Genomic DNA, 11180 nt, shown 5'->3' on the forward strand with positions numbered 1-11180 from the left:
GATTCTGTGCCTGAGCCTGCGGGGGGCCAGCACAGAAAAAAATGTATGAAATGTATGTATTCACTACTGTAAGTCGCTCTGGATAAGAGCGTCTGCTAAATGACTAAAATGTATGTAAATGCATGATCCCCCAGCTCTGTATCCATGGCCCTGATGGAATACTAACTGGGCCTTACGCACTATTCACCACTTACACAGGCAGTGACAGAGGCTGGGAGAGAGCCCAGGCCAGAAGGACACTGAGGGAGAGAGCGGGATGGAAATACATTGTGTTGAAAGAGGGGTGGAGAGAGGGATACTGAACAATAAGGGCAGGGGGGTTGGTATACACTAAGTGTACAAAACATTAGGAACACCTGCTCTTTCCATGACAGACTGACAAGGTAAATCCAGGTGAAAGCTATCCCCCCTTATTGTTGTCACTTGTTAAATCCACTTCATTTAGTGTATATAAAGGGGAGGAGAAAGGTCAAATAAGGATTTTTAAGCCTTGAGATAATTGAGACATGAATTGTGTATGTGTGCCATTCAGAGGGTATATGAGCATATGCCTTTGAATGGGGTAGGGTGGTATGTGGTGGTCTGCTTTCGAGACTTTGTAGAGTCCATGCCCTGACGAATTGAGGAAGGTGCTCTTAATGTCTTGTATTTTATTTATTAACTTTATTTTATTTATTAACTTTTATTTAATCAGGGGAGCCCAATTGAGACCAGGGTCTCATTTTCCAATGGAAAGATAAAGAAAAAGTCAAACTGTATGTGTGCGTGCCTGCCTGTGTGAGTATGTGACGCAGTGAGAGATTGTTGGAAAGGAACAGGAACAGCCCGGAGGATACAGTGGAGTCAAACTGAATCAACTAATTAGATTAGAATCATTTCACAATGGCTTCAGACACTGTAAATCATTATTTTATCCTATTAGTCTTGTGAATAGAAAAACAAAGCCTTTAGTATAGAAACATGAACTACCATCAACAATATAGTGAAACTACAATCAGGGGTCACATACTAGGCTCGTCACTAGTTTCATAATCCTGCTACATTTCAACTGACCTTGTAGATGCAGTTTCAAAGAACTGCTGTCCATGGTGCTGAAATCTCTGATTGCTGCTATTTGCTTAACGTTTCCATTGGACATTTCACGTCACTCAGTCCTCTGGGATGCAGTTGGCTTTCTGTTCTGATCACGGACGTGTCACAGAAAACCTAAAGGTCCTCAAACCTATTATGACCATGACCACAATGATCAATAAATACATCATGTTACTGTACCAACAATATGAGCCCCCTCCAGTGTGTCTCAATGGGGTCAACTGTTCATCTGTGCACAACAAAGAGAGATATGTGTCCATCACAGTGTTGACATTAAGGATAATATCTGTCTGCGTTAGCCAATAAGACAGTGTTATCTGTAGGTTATGATGAAGGCATCAGGTCTCTGATCTCTGGATCATCCAACAAAGAGGACATTTCCACTTAACTAAGCAAAGCTGAGGAAAGGTGTGATTAAAATTCAGTGACAGGCCTTTAAATACCAGCCAGGGATGACAGTGGTGCCCTTTGGCAAGGTAATTATTCACTCTGCTGAAAGACCATCAGGTGTGTGTGTGAATGTGTGAGGGGTGGGTCTGAGTTTGAGCCTTTAGCTTTGAGGCGGTGTGTTTGAGAAATACAAGTAACAGAATCTGTTCTTTCAGTCTTGATGTGAGAAGTGTTGGTGTCTAACTCAGTAATGCCGACAGACAGCTCTGCTAAGGGCCTTTAATAGGCTGATACATGTGAGATAAGGACATTGCGCAGACAGACAGACAGACAGACAGACAGACAGACAGACAGACAGACAGACAGACAGACAGACAGACAGACAGACAGACAGACAGACAGACAGACAGACAGACAGACAGACAGACAGACAGACAGACAGACAGACAGACAGACAGACAGACAGACAGAGAAAGCGAGAGAGAAAGCGAGAGAGATAGGGAGAGAGAAAGCGAGAGAGATAGGGAGAGAGATAGGGAGAGCAAGAGACAGAGAGGGAGGAGGGAGAGAGAGACGAACTGGTAAAGGTTAGCTTTCTACCGCTCCATCACTGTCTCTGTCTCAGCCTCTCCAGACCTCCATCTCTCTTTCACCTCCAAGCGAAAAACATTTTATATGATCTACTGAGGAGGTGCTGTCGTCCTCTCACACCGAGTAGAGACCCAGACTACAGCCCAAGGCCTGATGGGATGAGACTCTTATTGAGAAGCTGTCCTTCAAAAACTGCAGCTTGACAAAAAAACTAAACATTTTCCCTCCTCCTTCTTGTCTTTCTGTAACTCCCTCTCCCACCTCTCCAGGTGTGTTTCTTTTGACAGTCTGCCTACTGTGGGGTTCTTGATAAGAGTCATGTGGGAGTCAGGTGTTTGGGGGTTGTATCTTTGGGGCTGATCACCCCCCTTTTGTACCTCCCCCTCCCTTCCTTCCTTCGCTGTGTGAGTGTTGGGCTCAGATCATTATTGGCAGCCCTGAATGGGATTCATCATGCGATGTGCAGAGTCAGCTGCAGTCAACGTGCAACACCCTTCGCCACTTCTCAATCAATCTTCATTTGCCTCTTTTCCTCATTTTTGGTAGGGGAGACAGATTTCTCTAGTGAGAAACTTTAGTTCCTTTAGTTTTCCACTCTTAGTAAACAGAATAGAAAGTGTTACATTTTCATCCAGGACGGTTTCTAAAACAGAAAATAGGTTTCAAAACTAGTTTGAGTCTTGTGTCCTGCTGGGCTGACGGTTAGTAAAACAGAAAGTAGGCCTTGAGCAATGGAGGAATACTGAAATCATTCATAGATATCCCCCTGCAGGCACTATTACAACTACAAGTCATGAATATTACACACTAATGAAACGCCACATCCACAGAACCAGCTACAATTTAGGAAAGAGGAGTTTTTCTTTGTGCAGCGCTAGGACATTATTGGAATCCCTTAGATGTAAAGATGAGAAGTTTGGCCATTTTCCATGTATAAAATGCATGAATAAAAAGCTTGCTGACAGACTTGTCTCTTTTATGGCTGTGAATGGATTGCATTTTGTGCCTGGGTCATATCGTTTACAGCACAGTAAAAGAAGAAAGCCAGAGAGAGGGAGATTGCTGCAGGGAAATCATTGGGAAGCCTATGTTACTGTGACATGGGAATTCATTTTTGAGTCCTTCATAGTTTACTTTTGACATGAATTACCTCTATATGTATGATTTGTGAAAGGAAGGTCCCAAGGAGGTTTCAGTCAGATCTGGTAGAACTGAGGCCGTAACACAAACACTTGGCCTATGGGTTTATACTCTGACCCAGTGGTAATCAAACTTTTTCAGAGGGGAGTCCATTTTTTATTACCAGAATTTCTTGGGCCCCCATTTTTTCCCCAATAATTTCTTGCGACCCAACTCCACCCCAAAGCCAATGACACAATCTAAAAATCTGTAAATAACCTTATCAAAATGAAAAGAAAGCAATAAATACATTTACTCAACCTTTATCTTTCTCAAAAACGTTTGTATATGGTCCAATACAATAATCTATACTGTTAATTTAAATATTTTTTTTAAATGTGGGGCCACCCCACTACAGTGGGGTCATGACCCTGACTTTGAATACCACTGCTCTAAGTCTATTGTTGTGTACTATAACCCTTGTGAGCTAATGTCTGTAATCATAGCTAGTTCTAGAAAAGCTCAGGCCTACCTTCAAGCAGCTCATACCATGCCTCTAGCCAGCACCATGTAGCTCTTTGTTTCCCAATAAAAAGACACTCAAACAAAGACCAATGTTTCTATCCCTGTCAGATCTCGGTCCTGGCAGTCCTTATAGTCCTAATACTGCCAAAATACTATCCTATAACCCTAATACAGTCTTCATACTATCCTATAACCCTAATACAGTCTACACACTATCCTATAATCCTAATACAGTCTACACACTACCCTATAACCCTAATACAGTCTACACACTACCCTATAACCCTAATACAGTCTACACACTACCCTATAACCCTAATACAGTCTACATACTATCCGATAACCCTAATACAGTCTACACACTACCCTATAACCCTAATACAGTCTACACACTACCCTATAACCCTAATACAGTCTACATACTACCCTATAACCCTAATACAGTCTACACACTACCCTATAACCCTAATACAGTCTACACACTACCCTATAACCCTAATACAGTCTACATACTACCCTATAACCCTAATACAGTCTACATACTATCCTATAACCCTAATACAGTCTACATACTACCCTATAGACCTATTAGTGTCTACACACTACCCTATAACCCTAATACAGTCTTCATACTACCCTATAACCCTAATACAGTCTACATACTACCCTATAACCCTAATACAGTCTACATACTACCCTATAACCCTAATACAGTCTATACACTACCCTATAACCCTAATACAGTCTACATACTACCCTATAACCCTAATACAGTCTACATACTATCCTATAACCCTAATACAGTCTACATACTATCCTATAACCCTAATACAGTCTACATACTATCCTATAACCCTATTAGCGTCTACACACTACCCTATTACCCTAATACAGTCTACACACTATCCTATAACCCTAATACAGTCTACATACTACCCTATAACCCTAATACAGTCTACACACTACCCTATAACCCTAATACAGTCTACACACTACCCTATAACCCTAATACAGTCTACATACTACCCTATAACCCTAATACAGTCTACACACTACCCTATAACCCTAATACAGTCTACATACTACCCTATAACCCTAATACAGTCTACATACTATCCTATAACCATAATACAGTCTACATACTACCCTATAGGCCTATTAGTGTCTACACACTACCCTATAACCCTAATACAGTCTACATACTACCCTATAACCCTAATACAGTCTACATACTACCCTATAACCCTAATACAGTCTACACACTACCCTATAACCCTAATACAGTCTACACACTACCCTATAACCCTAATACAGTCTACATCTACCCTATAACCCTAATACAGTCTACATACTACCCTATAACCCTAATACAGTCTACATACTATCCTATAACCCTAATACAGTCTACATACTATCCTATAACCCTATTAGCGTCTACACACTACCCTATAACCCTAATACAGTCTACACACTATCCTATAACCCTAATACAGTCTACACACTATCCTATAACCCTAATACAGTCTACACACTACCCTACAACCCTAATACAGTCTACACACTACCCTACAACCCTAATACAGTCTACACACTATCCTATAACCCTAATACAGTCTACATACTATCCTATAGGCCTATTAGCGTCTACACACTACCCTATAACCATGATACAGTCTACACACTACCCTATAACCATAATACAGTCTACATACTATCCTATAACCATAATACAGTCTACATACTATCCTATAACCCTAATACAGTCTACATACTATCCTATAATCCTAATACAGTCTACACACTACCCTATAACCATAATACAGTCTACACACTACCCTATAACCATAATACAGTCTACATACTATCCTATAACCCTAATACAGTCTACATACTATCCTATAACCCTAATACAGTCTACATACTATCCTATAGGCCTATTAGTGTCTATATACGATCCTTTAGCCCTCAACCCTCTCCATGCCCTTGACTGTACCTTGGTGTCGAAGTCTTGATGCTGGCTATAAAGTGCTTCCATTGTGGATACTGACAGGCTCGGGACCTGGTGGTAGTTGGCCAGATACAGTGTGTGTCTCTGCTCATTATCTTTAGCATTTTAGAATACTAGCATTTTTTATTGGGTTGTAGAGGTCGCATAGACCGCAGGATTCCAATTCACTGTTGAACGCCAACAGAATTATTATGATTAATGGCTGAATGTGCAGGGTTGAGTTGACTTGATTCCTTTTTAGACCCAAAAACCATTGGCTTAAATGTACCCCTCTGGAACGCAATGTTAAATTGGGAGATGGTCTGAAGAGAGAGAGATACAGTGAAGAACAACTAAAGAGAACAAGTTGCACAATAAAACACACATACAGAATGACTGCTCAAATGCACGCACACGCGCACACACAGCCAGTTCCAGCCGCTCAAGCAAAGCCAATCCCTTCTCACACTGAGGGGATTTGGGACAGCATCAAACAAGCCAGCCAATTGGAATTATGAGCAGAGTCAATGCTTCACACAAGACACAGAGACTCCTCTGCCACTAAAATCACTCTCCCTGCCTGGCCTTGGTCCTTGACCGCTTTTGACCTCTCCTCCGTGGGGATTGAGTTATTCGACCCTGTGGCCCGGTGGACATCACCCAGCAGCCATCACTTTACCACCTTACCTTCCTGCCACGGAGAAAATATGGCAGCTGGAACAGTGCTTATTGAAGGAGCCTGCGGTGGTGGTGAAGGGGTTGGTATGGGGGGGCTACAAGGTGAGGGTGGGGAAGTGGATGTTTTATGAGGCCCTTAACATTTAGTTCCCCAGCATTTCAATCCGCGTGTCTATTAAAGATGGCTGCTCCTCCTACGCGTTCCCCATCCATCACACCGACAGAGAGCCACCCCACACTGACGGACAGCTCAATATGACAGAGAGAGAGAGAGAGAGAGAGAGAGAGAGAGAGAGAGAGAGAGAGAGAGAGAGAGAGAGAGAGAGAGAGAGAGAGAGAGAGGAGAGAGAGAGAGGAGGATGGAGGGAGGGAGGGAGCGTACAGCAGTAATGGAACAACCGAGACAGAGAGAGTAAGACAGATAGAGGTAGCCTACAGAGTGTACAATTAACGATGAAAACAAGGAAAGGATTTGGCAGAAGAACCAACAATATGGACCAACAGAGAGCTCCTCACAGAGCAGCATCGTCACTTTACTTCCAATATGGCTCCTTTATAGCCAACAGTAGTGGTAAGTTAGGAGCAGTGAAACAGACTCCATAGTCGGAGCAGAAACAAAGCTTCTGGTTGGAAAATGAAGTCAAACAAGCGGTAAATAAAAACAGACCCTGAGAAATAGATGAGGTCTCAGCTCCCCCAGGCAGTGTGTGTGTGTGGGACAGACAGGGCTCCCGCTCTGTTCAGGCTCTGGTAATATGCTGGCCCCTCCAGGTCACTGCTATTAATTACAAAACGTACCCAGCTCTCCCTCCATTAATCTAAATTTAGAGGCAGAGTCCAGCGACCGCCTGCTCCTGCTGATGCCACGATCGCTGGGTACAGAGAGAACAGAGCCCTGCTGCCTTCGGACCAATCACATACAGTATCCACTGCTCTCTGGCCAATTGGAGCCAAGCCCTGGTAACTTCTGACCAATCAGGGGCAAGGCTTCAACCTTAAAGCCACTAAGAGCCAAGGTCAGCTGACTGCTGACCCACCACAGCCAAAAGCCTGCCCCATTCTGACCACTCAGAACAGAACACACACAGATAAACACATCTACTGCAGACCCCTGTGCAATTAGCATTACGTTGATGAACAGCTGTTGTGGGTCTGCTCACCTTCCTGAGGCCTATTATCTTAATTAACAGCCGCACACATATGTGCAAGAACCCAATCCCACACAACACCGGCCCCACCCCAGCCCAGCTCTCACTGGCTACAGTACATGTGTAGGTCAGACAGCAGACAGGGGAGTCTGCTCCACAACACGTCAACAACAAGGAGAAGAGAGGGAGTGGAGAGAGAACGAGAGAGGGTAAACGAGACAGAGACAAAGAGAGATAGAGAGCAAGTCGCTGAGGGAGACAGAAAGAGGGAGAGAGAGAAAGGGAGCTAGAGAGAGAAAAAAAGAGGGTATACCGTGCTGCAACCTTGTGTCCCCGCGCCAGACTGTCCCTGGGCCGCCATGCCCACCTCCAGCAATTAATCATCTGATACTGAGCTTACTCAACCGACAACCAGCTCCCCCACATCCTCATTAACACTGGAGAGGAGAGGAGAACACAGTGTGAAAAAAAGAACGAAGCAAAAAGAGAGGGAAATAGCGGAGGTGATAAGAGAACAGAGAGAACAGAAGAGGAAGAGAAACTTGCAGAGGGGATACGTGAAAGGAGGAGATCAGAGAATACACAGACATTGCCTGGGAATGTAAAGGAAACATAAGGAGGAGCTGTGCCAGCCTCTGCAGAATAACATCTATCTCTCAGACTGGTGAGGCAGGAAACATGCTGGCACCAACGGTATTCTAGCAGGGGGGGGGGGGGGGGGGGTGACAATGTGTGTGTGCACATCCGTGTGTGTGCGCGTTTGTTTGCACATCTGCAGTGCCTGCATTCTTGAGCAACACTTACATCTCTGGTCTAAAACACCAGGAAACTTGATGTCCTCCTATTTTTTCTCTCCCAGAACCACACTAGTGTTGCCATGGCCACCTGCCAACCAATTAGCAGAGCGGGCAGCAGCTGCCCAGGACAGGAGCAGGTGGAGGACCATGCCCAACATACCCACCGCCTGCTAATGCTAATCACTGTGCTCACTGCTGGGACCACTGGACTGAAGGGCACAAGGGGCTGGGCTGGGGGGGCTGGAGGAAGAGGTGCTGGGGGAGCTAATAGTAGGACACTGCCTGGGTAAACCAGACCCTGGCCAACTTACAGTGTTCCACTTCTCCTATACTGCAAACCTCTGCAACGGTGCTGAACCACTGGAACAAGCCCACCTTACTTATCCTGTACCTGCATACCGTGACCATCAGTGCATGTTTCCCTCAACCTTCTATCTTTCTCCCGCTCCCTCTCTTCTCTGAAAACTAGCTCGATCTACAGGGGTTGGGTGATGGAGGGGGGGGGGGGGGTGGCAATCAGAGCTGAAATAGGCCCGCTCCTCTCCCACTCGTTAAACCTCTAGACCTTTTTTCACTTTTATGGATGGAGTAATATATTACTTTATTTACGAGGACAGAGCCTGACAGATTTAATATTTTAATTCAGTTTTATGGCCTGAACATGGGGCGCACCACTCTCTTTATGGGTCCTGCTCCGCCACCACATAGACACAGACACCGGATCGGTCGGGTCCGCTCGGCCGGGACAGGAGGGCAGGGCCTTACAGACATAACCATCCCTCAAAAACACAGAGCATCTGTACCTCTGTGTTCCAGAGCCCTCCCCTCCTCTCCACCACCTCCTCCCTCTCTCCCTATAACTCCTGGGAGGAGACGTGGCCATGGTGCAGACAAACAGTGCAGGTCTAATAGAAGATAAATTGATGGTTGAAATGTTTCAGGGCTGATATTGAGGGGAGATTCATATTTCAGACAACTCAGGGATACTGGTATAGAGATTGATAATTCACACCATACAGGTCGCAACTTTGGTCGTTTTCATTGTTTCAATGATACTCCGCCAATATTTTAGAAATTCATGGTTTAGACCATTAGCAGCCAATATTGGAAGGAGATTCATGGATCACAGGGCTCTATAGCAGAGGGTGATCACTCAAACACTTCAGGACTAAATATCTCGGAGTAGAGTCGTGGTGTAGGCCACTTCAAAAACACAAATCAGAGTTTTTCACAATGAAGAAATACCCACGCGCATCTATCATGAAAAGTTTGATTACACTTTAATGGAAATCAATAGGCTTTCAGCGCACTCTCTCCAAAATAATTTTTCAATCAAGAGAAATTCATTACCTTGGCAACATACCATTTAAGAGTTTTCTTGCAGAAAGGCAGAAAACAAATGCCAGACAGCCCAGATAGCCACAAAGCCATGTTTTCTGTCCAATACTGCCAACTAAGACAGTTCCCAGAAGTTCTATTCCCTGACTGGTCTTCACCAGTGACTTTTAGTGGGAAGTTAAAAGCCCCAGTACCATGTGTGAAACCAATACAGAGGTGGACTACAGTATCTCTCCCTATGAGGAGTCTGTATCAGGCACCTAGAGAGCATAATCACTCTCCGTGCTCCCCGAGATCTCCCCTGACTTCCCCCTCCACCCCCCCCCCCCCCCACAGCGCTGGGAGAGAGCAAGGCGATTATCGATCAGTCTGAGGGGTGGGCAGCTCAACCAATCAATGAGTCTCTGAGCCCTCCGGGGTTTATGGGATAGAAGAGGGGGACTGTTCAAGTGGCTGTTCCAGGGTTATTTCTGTCCAACACAAAGTGATTTCTGTCCAACACAAATCACCAGTCTAATTGATGGGCCTGGAATTGATTTAATCGACCTGGTCATCCCAGCCAGTGACACATCGGTGGGCCATTTATAGGTGTTCGTTTAATTTCCCCCTCATGGGGAGCAGAGAGGAAAGATGCCTTCAGGGGGTTAGCAGGCCAGGCCAGGCCAGGGCCGCAATACTGGAGGCTGCAGTTCTTTGCTAACACTTTGCTACCCTGCTATCTCCTAGTCATGTAGGCCTATCACTGTTATTCTCTTCTATGTCTCTGAGAAGATACTGGGATGCACCACGGTCACATTGCATACTGACTTCACTAAATGAGATAACTGTGGAAAAGACCAGGTATAAAAGCTATATCCATCAGAGGTTTAACTTCACCAAGAAGACAGACTGGCAGACTACACATAATTACACACAACATAAGAAGACAAAGATGATGGCAAAGATGGATCAGATCAAACAACCACCAGAACCATATAAGAAGTAGAACCAAACCAGAACAGAGGAAAGAGCTGAGTAGACAGAGATCATTTTAGTGTGGTCCAGAGAGAGGAGAGAGAAGAGAGGAGAGAGAGAGAGATAGAGAGGCACAGAGAGAGAAAGAGATAGAGAGACACAGAGAGACAATTGATTCACAGCATGGATAGCTGGGGAAGAGAGAGAGATAGAGAAAGAGATACACAGAGAGACAATTAATTCACAGCCTGGATAGCTGGGGAAGAGAGAGAGATAGAGGTAGTGAGTTCATGGGCTCCTGAGTTCTGCAAAAGATAGAATTAGAGTTGGATACATTCAGATAAACGTACATTTTTTCGCAGGGACGTATACAGGATATTAACCTCAACATCAAAACCTTCAATCCAAATCCAAATTCCATACCTAAAGCCTTAATTTGACAAAATTACCTGAATGGACTATTACTACGAAGAAGAAACGAACAAACTAAAACCTGCAGAAAACACAGCAGAACCTGGAAATACCACCCAACACATAACTGAGTAAGTAATGTTCAGTCTG

Source organism: Salmo salar, chromosome 06 (genome assembly GCF_965601325.2).
Source record: "Salmo salar chromosome 06, fSalSal1, whole genome shotgun sequence".
NCBI classification, from domain to species: domain Eukaryota; kingdom Metazoa; phylum Chordata; class Actinopteri; order Salmoniformes; family Salmonidae; genus Salmo; species Salmo salar.